The 15350-nt window shown below is 37.9% G+C and overlaps 1 protein-coding gene across 1 annotated transcript in view; it reads right to left on the bottom strand.

Annotated features, from left to right (window-relative positions):
• Positions 1 to 15350, bottom strand: part of LOC753746 (kelch-like protein diablo) — a 52022-nt gene that overhangs the window by 1744 nt on the left and 34928 nt on the right. The gene's annotated exons all lie outside the window — the stretch shown is intronic.

The raw sequence follows: 15350 nt of genomic DNA, 5'->3' as shown, positions 1-15350 counted from the left end.
GGGGGGGGCGGGGCGGTGGGAGGAGGCAAAACTGTGTTAGCAGTTTACAAATATTATATCAAACTTGTTGTGCAATTTAGATGTAAGCCTAAAAGGAAGCATGATATTGAAAATGGAATGGAATATTATTCAGCCTCTTGGTAATAATAGTATATAACAATGAATTACGCGGGAGAAAATCATAAACACAGATACCAAGTAATACTTGATTATGCAATTCCATTGTTGCTCATTGGATTTGTCTTTATCTCCTGTGCTATCTTGGGAATTGAAAGCTGAATTTCATTGACCTAGATTCAAGTGAATATTATTACACAAGGGAGTCACTCATCACGGTCAGCACGACAGATATGACCACACAAAATTAGATTGATCACTTTAATCAAGCATCTCTTTAAAGAGAAGGTTGATTTCTGGGAAATCTCAAAAAATTTTGTTGCAAATTTTAAATTCTTTTGTGTTAGTATGGAAGAATATCACAGGAGAAATGTCCCCTGGGAAGGGTTGCTCTTTGAATTCCCTCATATTCCCTCATATTTGAATATGAAGAGAAATAGCTGAAGTGTTTGGACAAAACAGTTATGTCCCATGCATATGCCTGTGGGCTCATTTTTCTGGTACTGTGCATGTGATTTTCAGCAAAATTTATTTACTTCCATCAATTTATTTAATTTTTTTTTGATGGTTCTAAAACATGACTGCATACAATTCTAAATAGAAAATCAGCCTTTTTCAATAGCTGCTACACTGTTTCTTTCACAATTGCAATTTTCATCTATCATCAAGCCTCTCTTTAAAACAATCCGTAGTGCATCATCCTCGGACGATGATGGGCTGGTTCTCCCTTCCTGCTCATTACTCATTCATAAGAAAGATTGGTTATCTCTCTCCATTTCATCTCGGTATTAATATTGGATGACCTGATTAGCATGGTGGCGACTGCTCTGGTCAACAGACAGACCCGGTCAGTACTGTACAGCCAATTCCTTTGCATGATAAGGCCAATGACGAAAAATAATTTTCACTTGAAAAAGTACCGGTAATAAATTGCAAACTCTTGTGTGAAATAATGGTAGTAATATTAAAGATAAAATCACTAAAGACAATAGGATGCATGGGTGGCTTTCCATTTCCCTTTAATCTCTTCTCTCTCCCCTCTCTCTGGTTCTTTTTTTTTTTTAAATAAATGTATAGGTGAGTTTTTTGTAATATGTAAGAATTTACCACCTTTCACAGAGTCTCACTGCAAAATTCATCTTGACAGGAGTCACTAGGCCTGTCCTCATCAGCTCAAGTTATTATCCTGACGCTCAAAATTGTGTCTTAACCAGAAGATACGCTCATCACAAAGTAGCTCTGACAGGTGTAAATTAACCCACTATTTCCCAAATAGCGGGATATTTAGGAAACAAGATCAAGATTTCTCAGGATATTTTCTCGAACAAATATCCCGCTAATTGCAACTGCGGGCTGATGAGGACGCGAGTTAGCTGGATAATTTGCGATCGGGATCGTTAAAATAGCAAGTTATTTGAACTCGAGCTGATGAAGGCAGTCCTACTATCTTGCCACCGGTTCATTCAAAATTCAGCCACAATCTATCAAGTTACACTGGCATCCTTGTCCAGTCCACTTCACAGAGATACCTTTCATCACCGAGGTGAGGTGAGATTCCTGAGGCCCGACCAGAGACTCATCTCCTTGGTGTCATCCCTGCCAGACATTATCTGTCCTATTATAGGGGTTAACCCTTTCAGCCTTACTACGAGGATCATGATGATGCAAGGGAACCTGGTTTCACCCAGTCTAACTCTGTTGTGTCATCGATGGCCAGACATTATCTGTCCTGTTATAGGGAGGGGGTAACCCTTTCAGCCTTACTATGAGGATCGTGATGCAAGGGCGTCAGGTTTACCCCAAACCCCCGATTCAGATTGATGCATTTCCATTTTGAGGAAATTGTCATCTCCGAAGCATCATCCTTGCCATAATCGTCATCTGTCTTGGCCTATCAGATTAACCCTCTCAGGCTAATCATACAGACCGTGATGCAAGGGTGCCTCGTTTGACCAACAGCAACTCTGTTATGAATTGACGCATTCATGTTTGCTTGAAAACCTTTTTTTGGGCTTAAATGTATACGCAAGTTGTGGAAACTCCCCCTCTCAAAAAATGAAATGGAAGCTCTTATTACCATTTACCAATTTGTGAAAGAATATGTTTCGACTAATACGCAATGATAAAAACTTTGCAGGGAAACCGCCTACTATTTGGTAAATTATCATATCGATCAAGCCTGGATATATATCGCGAATGCACTCCAACATTGAACATTTGGGCATATATTTTTGCTTTTTTGCGAATTTAGGTTGAAGTATTGCCATCTCAACCTCTGAAGGCAATATTTAAACAATATTGAATGGATATATTGCACCCTAGAACCGCAATTATACCACTACTGGTCTTAACCTTTAAAGAAGTTGATCGGGCCCCATTGCATAAAACGTACCACTGATGGTAAATTTGCCATTAATCTTAAAAGCAGCAATGAATTAGAGGTATTTCAATGTATTTGCCATTTAAGCCCTTGACCACTGAGTTCTACAATTCCCATAAGCTTAACACAGTGACCACTTGGTTTCAGTATGCAATGGGTTAATCCAACCTCGAGGCAAAATCATTCTATACTTGCACCTAAAAAATTAAACTAGATTGTGCATTGCCCTGTGTTTGCTAAAATCATCCCACATTGAGGCTTACATATTATTCCATGTAATATACACCTAAAAATTCATTACTTGTCACCCTTTTTCAACTTGTTTAACACATGGTGTTCTTAATCCTGTTTCTCTGAACATTAATGTAGTCTTCTACCCTCTTTCTCGAGGCACGATGTCTTTGAAATCCTTCGCAGTGCCCTCTTTTTGCCTCGCTTGTTCTACTTCAGCCCATGAATAACATATCACCCATCATCCCCCTTTCCTTGTTTTGATCGTCTCATTAACGAACGTGTGGGACAGGCTACAAGCCTCCAAAGGGTTCATTCACACGCAAATCAGTAACGGTATACTGCTTTTAAAAAGAAATAAAGTGCTCAGCAAAATTTAAATGAGTAAAGCATGGTGTGATTCGATTTGATTCCTGAATGTAAGCGGTCAATAGTATGTTGTCCCATATATAGAGGTATAATGGTCTAGTGGATACGCCATTCCACTTTGGATCACATAGTTTGTGGTTCGGCAGGACAAATGTCCTTTGGCAAGGTATTAATCGGCATATGCCACTCTCCACCCAGATGTAGGGCTGCTTGGCTAAAGCCAGTGTAATGATAACACTTTGTAGACGCCTTGAACATTCCCTGGGATAGTTACATGCACAATGTGAATAAAGCTATTATTAGTATTATTTCTATTAGTTATTATATGCTACCAATTTCATCAATTTTCTAACATAACTGATGATTCTGTCAAGCTGAAAGCCCTAGCTACTAGAGTTTGAATGCTGTAATCATGGACCTACTAGCTTTAATCAAACCAAGTATAAAGGAATGTTGAATTTGCTATGTTATTTCTTTTCAGACAGATTTAACCTTAAAAATGCACAGGACAGACAGTCCAAATACCCTGGACTTCCCCCAACAGAGGGCAGCGAGGACGCACCACCGCCATTATTATTGCATGTAGTTGCAAATTTTAACAACCACTCGACATTCACGTTGCCACTTGCCATCGATTCACTTGTAACGTTGCGCTGCAGTGGTCTTTCACACTGTATATCATTTTACTTCATCAGGTCTGAATGGGGTCTGCCACTTGTCTTTAATTCCCAGTAGACAGCACTGCCTACTTACAGACGTGTTAAAACCTCCTCTATGGCACTAGAGCAACATTTGCCTATTTTCCTCGGCACCTTTCTCCTAGCTAACATGTACAGCAGACAACAACCACAGGCTGTGTAATTTCCCTCAGCCTGAATAAGATTTTGTCCCCCACTATTATGTTTATACAGTTGTTCAGATTCAATTTGAGGCAAAAATTAGCTCAGATTGGCTAGAAGATTAGACCAGCAACAGGCATTCTATCGCTCTCAAACATTCCTATATATACATTTGAAGAAACTAACAATTTAAAGCTCATAATGATCAATATCTTGAATCAGCAACATTCTGATTTTCCTGAATTTATCATTCAAGTGGTGTGGAAGATTGTACTGAAAACCAAGGAAGAAAGAGGAAGGGGTCTCCTTTTATATATTTATATTAAAAAAATAAAAATGATGACATACAAGTATTCTTGTATGTCAGAGAGATTTCAACACATGCAATAATGCATTCAATACTCCATACACCGAAGGATACAGAATAGTTTGGCCATTCCCTTCTACATTTCTTAAAATTAATTATATACAGACCTACATAGTAATTGAAGAAGTGCTTTTACCCTAAATGTTTTTGTTTATCTCTCACATCTTCTATTTTTCTTCTCCCCTTGGGCCTTTCCAATCTACATTCTCAATGCCCGGAAGCGCTATTTCTATTACACTGTTTGCTCCTTTTTACAGTTCGAGTCGATTCCCATCATAAATCAATGAAACAACTGTTTACCTTGAGGGATTTTACCACTTATCACAATTAATTTGAATTTTTTTCAAGGAATAAAATGCAACGTAGCAACTCAATTAGCGATGATAATGTCTTCTGTATCAGCCAATTGCTTCTGGCAAATATAGAACTGAAGGACACTTTAGATGATTATACAAAAGCAAGAGCGTTTTTTCTTTTTATTAATTTTTTGTACAAGGAGAAAATGAATTAAAAATTCAACAAAGTATAGTGCTTTTCTGATGGATTGATACAGTGGCCTTCAGTACAAATTACTAAGATCTTTCAAATAAAACATTTATGTGACAGTGACATAATGTCATAGGCTTTATGGCATTTCCTCCACCGGAGTTTCTGTAATTTATTATAGACATTTTGATTTGGAAACTGAATATACTTGGTCTTTAAAAACTCTGCTCTCTATAAACTTGGCACTTTTACTCTGCAGAATTTAATTAATCAGTAATAAATCCCAGTGACAATCAATTAATCTGTTAGAACCAGAAGGTGTTAATTCTGTGAATATGAGTTAATTAATGCCCTTCTGGCTCCAAACAGACAAATCGTTGAAAAATAATGATACATCCATTAAACATCTACGCATACAAGCATTCAGAGACACATAAAAACTGTGAACTGATAAAGCTAAGATATTTTAAATGGCCTTGGCTATGGTCGATGAGGGAAATGATAGAGAGAACATTTCATCTGTTCAGAGCCAGAAGGGCATTATCTCTGTATGTACATGTATATGAGTTAATGCCCTTCTGGCTAAAAATAGCAGGGAAAAAATACACAGGGGCTCAGGGCAAATTAGCCCCCGAAATGCCAAAAAGAGCCCCTGAAAGTCATAAAAGAGCCCCAAAATATTGCATAGAGTTCAATGCAAAACAAAATAAAGAGTGTTATTTTCATGCAAGCAAGCTTGAAACGTAGCCCCCAAATTTTTTAAAGTATTTTTTTCCCTGACAAATAGACGATTTTCCAGAGTTGACAGAGCGGGCATCCTCTGACATTAATGAATGCAGCACCCCATGAGAACAAACGAGCGAGCAAAAATAGATTGGGGGTGTAAGGGATGAAAGAGAATGAAAGCTATGCCTCAAGTTTACTTCAAGGCCCAGATGAATTTCAGTCTTGGGATAGACACCGATTCCCTAAGAACCCTCAACATATCAAGGTAATAATAATCTTAGGCAAGTATGTGTTATTAAACCACGGTCTAGAAAATGGGACAATGCACCCGGAAGGCAATGCGGATAATCTTTCGACTATTTTTAAATGTTGTTGGAAATTTGTGGGGGATTTCGTTTTCTTTCTTCAACTTTTGACGATTGTGGAAAAGAAACATAACCTTTCGATGGATATCAAAAGGTAATGTAGGATTTTACTTGTATATATACATGGATAAGGTTAGAGCTGAATCAGATAAGGCAATAGCTGGATCCATCTGATGGGAGTTAAAAAGGTGTATACAGGGCGTATCATAATAAAGGATATTGAAGTTTAATGACGATTTATATGAAAACTACTGATTTCATAATCAAGCATTTTATGTCTGTTGTAAAGGACAGAATGTCCTCTTGTTAATGACACCCCGATCATACTACTACTGTCACAGTTCATTGAATAACAAAGCGTTGCTGTCCACCATGTGAAAGGTGCACTGTGCCAAGTTTGATAACATTTCTTTCTTAGACACATAATCCACTCATTGTTCAGCATTTCAATATGTCTGGGCTGACACAAGCACTAATCTTTAGAATTTATCTGTGAATGCTAACTTGTCACAGTACACCTTTCACATGGTGGACAGCAATGCTTTGTTAATCAGTCAACTGTGACAGTAGTAGTATGATCGGGGTGTCATTAAAAAGAGGACATTCTGTCCTTTACAACAGACATAAAATGCTTGATTATGAAATCAGTAGTTTTCATATAAATCGTCATTAAACTTCAATATCCTTTATTATGATACGCCCTGTATACTCTGTGAAAGGATAGGAATTAATGCCTTTTTGGGCCATGGCTCTCAAAAGAAGAATCAAAGAAAATGCGTGTCGTCTGTCGTCCAACTTTGTAATGAATAAAATGTCCTGGATACATGTAAAAATTGCCTAGAAAATCCTACTAGGGTCATCTAACTTCATCTATTTTCCACTTCACGAAGAGCATGTTTTTTTAATATGAGACGAAAATTAAACCTGAACATGCAGGGACCATGTTTCTAATTAGTGCCAACTATGATTATGATGACCTTTCTGGAAAAACAACAGCACCTGTAGGTTAAGTGAACATCTCGCAGGCAAACGGAGGAAATGTTAAACTTTGGATCATTGACACGAGCGCATTCAATTCCCCCTCATCATGTTGAGGGGTTACAGTGGCGACACCATCATCTGTGCCTCAAGGTCAGCTCAAAATTGAGATGGATTTCCATCTCTCTGACGCAAATGAGCATTCCCATGCGCCCGTGATAAGTTTTCTCTCATCATGCCCTTTGAGGGCATTCAATTATACTTGCATGAATCTTCGCGATGTTTATCTTCTCAATGTCTATTAATCTTCCTGAAGTTTTCCTCCCATTGCCCTCTGAAGTATTTAGATAGAACTGGCATAGTTCTTCTCGATGTAAATCTTTGTGAAGTTTGTGTTTGCCACGTTATCTTGACAAGAACATTATCCATTCCAAATCTTAACTGAGTTACTAAAGGCTTCATGTAAGTGAATGACATTTAGTTGGAATATATTTGATGCAAACTGAAATTTATTCTTAAACACTTTTATTTTACTTGATTTGATAGGATTTGTTTCTTCTTCATTTTATCAAAACAAGCCTGATTTACCATTCACCAGAACATTTTAAAATGTTTGTACTAATTTCTTCAGTAAACAATTTCTGAAGAGGTTTAAGCATGATAACTTTAACATCTTTATAGGACTTTTAAATGCAAAGTTTGATATCATATCAACACTTTAAACACAGAAAATGAGACTACATCATCAGGAACTTCTGACAATAAAACTCAATACACAAACAGTGCTGAAATGATGCTTTTCAAAAATTGCATTCCAACATGGATCTATAAACTCCTCGTTTGTGGATCCATGCATGACATTCTTAATCTCCACAAATAGCTGAATGTTTGCGGCAATTCTTGAGCGAGTATTGAACTACACGAACTCCCATAAGCCCGCTGCGGGATGACATGTGCAAATGTCATAATTCATGAAACGCATAATCCGACTTGCTTGAAGGCATTGTACGATACTGGTCATGTATAAATGTCTGGTTGATTGAGTTAGCCCGCTGATATATTATCCTGAAGGTTAAGGAATCAAAGAAGAACTTAAAGAAGAACTTGAAGAAGATATACAAAACACCAAAGATATGGCTCAAGCAGTCATCCTCCAAGAGCTTTAGGAGGAAGTGTAATGTCACAAATTTGCACAAGACATAAATAAGCGGCAACCAAATGAACGAAAGCCAACTTTTCTGTGTAAGTTGAGATTAGAAAAATTCTAAATACATGTACTTGTTTTGAAGTATGATATCAAAACAACCAAGTTTAATAAAAAAAGATATCAGTTTTGAAAGATATTGAGGGTTATTTATTTCATGGACTAGTTCGTTGTAGAGGTCAATAAATTATTCATTTACTCTTTTTCAAGCTAGCTATTTAAGGTACAAAGATCAAATCAACATAGTTTTGAAAACACAAGTGCTCGGAGATCAAAGAAGCTGTGAACTCCATGTCAATTCCAGGTTGTTTGCTTCATGGGCTAGTTTAAATGCAGAGGTCAGGGATGTATTCTTGTATTCTTCTTCAAGTTACAACAAAATTCCTCTTTTCCGGGAAGGATCTTGCCCAAAATGCAGAACCTGTCAACTGAAATGGTTACCCCCAAGGACAAGGACGATGTTCAAAATCAAGTTCACGTTACTCTAAAGATAAAGAGGAATTCATCCAGTAAAATCCTAAAATGGTTTGGACAGATATTATTTCCATCTCTAGTATCCAGCAAAGATATAGTGTTGACAAAAAGAATCAGAAGGGAGGGACAGCAAAAGAGAGATATATATAAAGAGAGAAATAAAGAGAGGGAGGGAGAGAGAGAGAGGGAGGGAGAGAGAGAAATAGAGAGAGGGAGAGAGAGAGAGAGAGTGAGAAAGAAATAGAGAGAGAAATAGAAAGAGGGGGTGAGGAGAGACACAAAAGCTACAAATGTTTAGCTTCTTTTTCTCTTTGTCAAATCTCAAGTGTGGGTTGAGATGATTGCTAAAGGTCGAGTGAGCAATTGTATTGATAGATGTGACGCCCTCCACTTGCCACAAGCAATAAACCCATCCCGGATATAAAAAACAAACCCTTTCTTTCGCTTTCGCAGATATAAGCCTTTAATTGTGCTTCCCGGCGCCCCGGCAAATGGCCTGCTAATTCCCAGAATTGATCTTGCGCCGTTCTGCGCGGACTTCGACCCACTTTTCCGCGGATTCAAAAATGGTTGGTTCTGAAACGTAAAGTGTATCAGCTCCGATGAAGCCTGAATACCAATATGACAGGGAAAGCAAGTTGTTTGCTCTGACGAGGGTTCAAGGAGAGAAAGAGGAAGAGGGAGGGAGAGAGAGAGAGACATCAGCAGAGTTCTAGCGAGATTAATGCATGCAGCGCATTCTCGCAGGTCCTCGAGGCACTTCTCTTGCCACCAACTTTTAAAAATCATCTCTGCAATCACTTTCGCGGTTTCCCCCACAAGTGAAACATTTATTTAGTTGGCACCTTGCGCGGGGACAGCAACCGACCAATTCCCCAGATATGAGCCTCTGACGATGTACTGCGGCTATCTTCAGCTCAATGATGGGTAAAGAACCCATCATGACTGAGAACAGTTGAAACACATGAATGAATGAAAGGGGGGAAATTCCATTGTGACTACAAGAATAGTTTAGATGCAACATCTGCAGAAAGAATGAGAAGGGAAAATAGGCACAGATGAAATACAACACCTAAAGAATGAATAAAAGAGAAAATCTACCATGACCAAGAATAGTTAAAGGGGAAGTCCACCCTGAAATTAAGTTAGTTTTAATAGGAGTAGAAAAATGAGAGAAACAAGTCAGTGAAAGTTTGAGCAAATTCCGATTAAAAATAAGGAAGTTAGGATTTTTTAAGTTGTGATCAATCAAACACAAATTGGCAACTCTATGACGTATCATGCTAGCTCAACTTCCACTTGCTCAGTACTAAAAAAATCTAAAATTTTCATTTTCCCTCAAGAAAAATTTCAACCATACATGCACCCTAAATATAATAATTGCAAATATGTTTCTATACTCCCCCTGCAAGGAACAAATATATATTCCGTCATCAATAACAAAGAAAACATGATTTTATGGAATATTATGCACAAAGCAAATGAAGGAGAGCTCGTATAATAAGTCACAGAGTTGCCAATTTGTATTTGATTGATCACAACTTCAATAATTCATAACTTTCTTATTTTCATTCAGAATTTGCTCAAACTTTCACTCACCTGATTTTCTTATTATTCTGCCTCTATCGAAACAAACTTATTTTGGGGGTGGAATTTCCCTTTAATGAACAATGATTAAAGACTGAATAGGCCTGTCTTCATCAGCTTCGAGATTGCCAAATAGCCCGGTATTTCTGATTTGGGAAATAATCCCGAAGTTAGAAATCGCGTCTTCATTAGCTCAAGACTTGAAACTTGAGCTCAAGATATTTTGCTCAGCATTCGCGCATAGTGTGAGTCTTCAGGCTGGTGAAGACGCACCAGACAAATATTTTGCAAACTAGCCCAAGATATCTTGGAATGATTATCTCATCCAAATATCCCGCTAATTGCAAATTCGGGCTGATAAAGATGCAAATTAACTGGATAATTTGCGATCCGGATAGTTAAAATAGCGCGATATTTGGCAATCTCAAGCTGATGAAGCCTAATGAGGGGGAGGGGAAATCATCCATTAAGACCAAGAAAGTTGAAGGACAACAACTGAAGTATGCTGAAAAATATACAGAACTCTTGCTGCTTCATACATAATCATATATGCCATTTCCTCTTCAATTGCTCTCTTCTACTATCTCTTTGCTTTGAAACATGGATAGAATTCATCAAAGCAGCTCCCCTCCCTTGTGAGTTAATGTACTTGTGACCCATGGCTAGCTGGCTCCTCTAGTTTAAAAGAAGCCATCAATTGCACTTGGCGCCTGAGCCGATGATTTGCTAATGCCTTCAAAATACCAAGTTGCTTGAACATTGATCTCTAGAAATGTTTTGTTGGATTTCTTTGATCTCCTCTTCCTGAAGGATTTGACGTCTCGCAGGTTTCAGGTCGTGTACTTGTTCTATCGAGGCTAAGTTGTCTACTTGACTTTGTTTTCAGGTCAATCAATCGATTGAATGATTGTAAGAGGCTGTCTAGGATATTGGTGTTTGGTTTCTGTTGGCGCAACTACATTAGAATCTAGCACTGTTTGGTCAAAACAACTTTGCCAAAATAATAGTGAATAACTCATAGGTTCTCAGTTTTCAAAATGTGATACAAAAACCTTTGGTGTAGAAGACCTTTCAAAAAAATGTTTTTTCATTATTATTATTTTGTGTGTGTATATATATGACTCAATGTAATGATAATCACTCAGGGCTTAAAAACTAATGCTACATGTAGATAGGTAAGATAAATTAAAGGGCCATTTGCACTTATCATGAAATATATTCTGTTCTCTTTAGTTATAAAAAAATCATTCCCTTTAGGTATCCTATCCTATCCTATAAATGAAAGCTACAGTTTACCACCTATATTCAAATTCATCTCTAAAAAAAAACAGAGGGCACTTCATGACCATGTCTCACTCTAGAACAAATATTCAGATGGAACAGCTAGGCCTGCATCCAAAGGAGAGTACATGCATGCACAATAATATGATGCAAGACGGCTGAATGCTGTACCACTTTTCTTTTAACAAATTTGGCTTGATGGATGGTGTGCCGAGAGGGATGTTTTAGTTAGGCGAGAGAAGATGTAAATTGGTGTAATGAGGCCAATTTAGTGTCGGCTAGCGAGCAAGTGCGCAGGTAGTGGTATCATTCCTAATTCAAACAAGCCTCCACTGGCTTCAGGCAATGCAGACTGCAGAGTTTCTTGCGCAAGGATTCCATGATTCCAGAGTGGAAATGTTGCAGTAGGTAAGATTTCCTTTCAGGAAAAAAGAATATGAATTTGAAATGCCAAAACGTGGATGAAGATTGATTCGTTAACACATTTCTACCGTGACTATACTTTTTAGAGTAATGCAAAGTATTGGCCATACAGAAGCAGTTTCACATTACCTGACGCCAAACAGGTAGTCTAATTCTGTAATTCATTCATCAATCTCCTTTTTCTCTCTGTCTGTTTGTCCGTCTGTCATATATTTTCTTGCTCATGAATATTTCACTCTTTCCTTTGTTTCCCTCCATCTGTCTGTCTGTCTGTCTTCCCTTTGAAATCTCGTACATTTGATACTTTTGTTCATATTTTCTTTTCTGTCTTTCTCTATCCTCTGCCCCTGTGTATCCTACCTCTCCCCTCGCTTTACTTCCCCTCTATCTCTACACCTCTCTCCCTCTCTACACTCCCCACTCAATCTCTTTCTCTCTGTTTCTTTCTCTCTCTCTCTCTCTCTTTCTTTCTTTCCCTATTCACCTAGACCTACAATTAGATCAAACTTCTCCTGCCCATGTTTCCCCATCCTCCTCCCCATCTCCCCCCTCTACTCCCCTTACTTCATAATGACCCCACCCTTCACTGCCCCTCAACTCGTACTCATCCCATCCCTGAAATCTCTCCTGCATTTCGTCTATGGCCCAAGACAAAGCGAGGTGATGAGGAGAGAGACAAGGGCAGATGGCTGAGCATACAGATGAATCGTCATCTATCATTCCACATCAATTAAGATGCCATATCGACTATCTGTTGACCATATCTTTCAATTAAAAACTGAAGCCCTGCTTCATCAATGTCATTACGTCTATTGTCCAGGGATGACTAGGTCTGTGGTGGATTTATGCAGAGCTTAGTGGCTTGGAAGTAAATAATTGATTATTAACTCATTGATAATGTGTATTTTCCAATATGGATGCAAATTTTAAACATCAATCAGAGAAACACAAAGAAACATCATCATTAATGTAGTATGTGTGGTTTTGGTTTGTACAGCTTTGATTCACAACCCAAGTTTGCCTTTGATCAAACATGAGCTTAAAGGTAAAGACCAGTTTTGGAAACGCCCCCTCTCAAAAATGAAATGGAAGCTCCTATTACCAATCATGTGAAAGAATATGTTTTGACTATAAATACGTGATCATACAATTTCGCCAAGAAACCGCCTACTAATTGATATATCTGGTAAATTATTATATCTATTTGGACCTGATAGATATTGCGCACGTGTCGCGTTGTCCCATATACATCTTTCTGTGAACAGTGCTTGTAACTTTACCAATACTGGGCCAAATTTCTTATCGTTTTGATGATTCCAGAACCTTGCAGTACACACCAATACTTATATGCTAGATGATCAACCTTTTCTGATCGATTCTTTTCACAATGCAATCGCATGACCATAACTGGTCTTTATCTTTAAAAGGGATTGGGTATCTTTGCCTCAGATTCTAAACAAAATCCTGGATTTAGCATTTTAGCTCATGCTTGCAATCATAATTATAAACCTGAACGTCAGTCAGGAATCACATGACTTGTAAGAGCCGATCTTCTGTCTGATTATCAAGATATCTATGATTGGAAATCAAAATTTCGGTTATTATAACACTACAGTTAATTGTGGATAATGGGTATGATAAAACCGGTCACTCAAAGGTTTTTACTTTTTGAGGCACTTCATGATCATTTTGAAGCACAATTTTTATTGAGCTTCAATATTACACCATATCACAGACACTGATAATACTTAGGGCCATGAATCTCAGATTTGTAAAACTGGAAACATTGTTTAACAATGCCTTTAAAGCATTATTGAACTTCAAAATAATCAAATCGTAACAGACAAAGAAATAATTTTATCAGCAATTACCTTGCATACAATATTAATATAACATTTATTCATCTTTCAAATGATGATGAAATTTGGGTTATTTCTAGTTATTTTTTCTGAGCTCTAGTTACATAAAATAAAACCTAAACCTAAAATCAAAAGTCCTTTTTTTTTAAATAAACATATTCCGGAAATTAGTTTCCTTCAAAACCAATAAACAGTGGTAAGCTTTGAAGAAAAAGTAGTTAGAATATTTCCTATGCCATTCAATACGATGAACGTGCCTATGATTGTACATGTACAAGTATTTGATTTTTTAAAGGCAAAATATAGGATTTCACCATTTCAAACATTAAAGATGATTATTTTGTCAAGATATTGGAAAAAAATTACCCTTGGTTTTGGTCCATGGGTACTGTACTTCTTTCTCTAGGTGACTCTCATATGATTTGACAAATGATTCATAGGGCAGTCTCCGCTCGGAGACTACCCAAACTAGCCCGCCACAATTTCATCGTTCGCGGCACGGGGCGATAATAGACCGAAAAGTTCGATCAATGATTCACGCCACGTCGCTTTTATGTCTCCACAAACCCCAGACAAGGGGAGCTCAATAGATATCATCGGTCGACATTTGAACCAATTTCTGGATGATGCGGCGCGCCCCAGAATTCCAAGCGAGCAGGTATGAATACCTGACAAATGTCGGCCACGTATGCGTCATGGTTAGCACCGTTTGAATGTCAATAAACTTTTGGCTATTATTGCCCGCCGCCGCTATTGCCGCCGCTACAGCCGCCTACATGCGCGGCTAGCTAAATTAAGGCTGTCGGAACAGGTTGCGCTCGATAAACAGAGAGAGAGAGAGAGAGAGAGAGGGAAGTAGGGAGATCCCTTGAAAAGATGCCATCCATCGATGGAATCGGATGCTCGGAGACCGTGTGAGTCATACAGGTGAGTTAAAGGTATGGTGTCTGTGAAAGGGCAAATCGGGCATGTGAGATGATTAATCAGAGCTACTCATCCAGAATAAGATCAATAGTACTTTAGAAATGAAACCCGGTACGTCTGTGTGTTTGTGCCCTACATTGGCAATTACAGGAAAGACTGCAGTGAAAACACATGAACGAAAGGGCTGTTGAACAAGCAAAACTTACTACTCTCCAAATAGAATTGATGGTGGGGCTGAAATTAAATTGGATTATGTGAGATATCGATGGGAAATACAATGTTGTAATACAAGACTGTTATATGGTTATGAAAAATAAAGAAATACATGTACATCATGTCACTTCTTTATAGGCATAGAACAGAAATTTACAAAGTAAAAGGAAATTAATGTTCACAATACGTGTGAAACCAATGTACTCAGATGATTAAATACAGGACTTCACTAAAAGAAAGTGAAAGAACGTATATTTTCTAAATTCATCTTTTGAACTGTATCATCATGATCATCATTGTCGTTGTGACCATCATAGTGATTATCATCATCATCATCATCGTCATATTCAGTGCTCATGCGCAAATGAATACCATGCATCAGCCCTGAACAAAGTTATAGGGACTTTCATAATCTGACTGTCTTCATATATCAACAACTAAATACTTCCGGAAATAACTTATTTTTCACCACCCCCCCCCCCTTCTTCTTCTCTCTCTCTCTCTCTCCTGCACTTTCTCTCTCTCTG

This window comes from Strongylocentrotus purpuratus, unplaced genomic scaffold, assembly GCF_000002235.5.
Source record: "Strongylocentrotus purpuratus isolate Spur 01 unplaced genomic scaffold, Spur_5.0 spur5_scaffold_8, whole genome shotgun sequence".
NCBI lineage: Eukaryota > Metazoa > Echinodermata > Echinoidea > Camarodonta > Strongylocentrotidae > Strongylocentrotus > Strongylocentrotus purpuratus.
Note: the sequence above shows the minus strand (reverse complement) of the source record. Positions and strands in the feature narration are given on the sequence as shown.